Here is a 1,156-nt window from a genome sequence, read left to right on the forward strand (position 1 = left end):
AATGGTTGGTTACCAGTAATGCTGTGGGAGAAAAGACTTGGCAATCTATTCTTGAAAAGTCTACCTTTCAAGAGAGACGTTCTACCTTGTCATGCAGAGTTGGTATGAGTTTCCTTTCACAATGAAAGGAACTGATCCAATGGCACTTAATGAAAACACAGATTTTTAAAATTGGTTTTCTATTTACTTGAAGGGATTTTAGTGATGCATTTGGTCCTGCTGAGTCTAACTACAAACATTTGTCATCGAGTTGCTTGAATTAAGAACATATCACTCTTGGTGCCCAGGTACCAGAAAGAATAGCATCCACGGTCTTAAAGGGTTGTCTTCAAAAAAGAAGCCACCTAAGTGAGATGTCAACGAAGTTCATACGCATGCAGTACACCACCCTGTGTGATCCAAGGATCATAAATAATGAGCTCCAAACCCAAAGGAGGGAATGTTATTTGAGTTTAAATGATAAATGCTTGTTTTGCAGAAGGCTATGGATTCCAGTGGAAACCCCAAATCTATTTTCATACATAGATTAAGTCCCTGTGAATAGCCTAACTATCAAACAGAGAACATTACAAAGTAGATTATGACCGATGTAGATGATTTCCATTTTCATGATTTTAAAGTTCTTCCTGTTTTTAATGTTTACTGCTTTCTTTTCTATTGGGATTTTTCTATGTTTTGGCTAGTCATTGTTGTTGGGTTTTTTGTGTGTTTGCTTGCTTCATTGTTTGTTTTGTTGTTGTTGTTGTTGTTTCACTGTGCAACCCGCTTCAACGCCTTAAGCACACCAGGTAAAGCCAGGCAATGGTTCGGGGTGACAGTTTGCTTTGGCATGGGACCCTGTGAGAGGCCCATGGGATCGTACCTGCCACAAATCCAAACACAAACTCCTTGTTTATGTTTCATATATGATTTTATCTGTATGATGTCCAGGATTGGTAAATCTAGAGAGATAATAACTGGATTAATAATTACTTAGGGGCACGGAGGAGAAGAGGGGGTGAAATGGGAAGATAAAAAGATTACAAGTAGAAAGTGTTCTGATGTTGATTGTGGTAGGACTACACAACTCTTCTTAAAGTGACTGAACAATGAGACTGTATAATATGTGAAATATATGCCCCCAAAGTTTTTTTTTAAGATATGCACTCCTTAGTTA

At 38.0% G+C, this 1,156-nt stretch overlaps 1 non-coding gene across 1 annotated transcript; it reads right to left on the bottom strand.

The window, feature by feature from the left end:
• Positions 1 to 751: 751 nt before the first annotated feature.
• Positions 752 to 885, bottom strand: LOC142442190 (small nucleolar RNA SNORA42/SNORA80 family). The gene has a single exon (XR_012783419.1). It is a non-coding gene; the product is annotated as a small nucleolar RNA SNORA42/SNORA80 family (small nucleolar RNA).
• Between the last annotated feature and the right edge of the window lie 271 nt (positions 886 to 1,156).

Source organism: Tenrec ecaudatus, chromosome 2 (assembly GCF_050624435.1).
Source record: "Tenrec ecaudatus isolate mTenEca1 chromosome 2, mTenEca1.hap1, whole genome shotgun sequence".
NCBI lineage: Eukaryota > Metazoa > Chordata > Mammalia > Afrosoricida > Tenrecidae > Tenrec > Tenrec ecaudatus.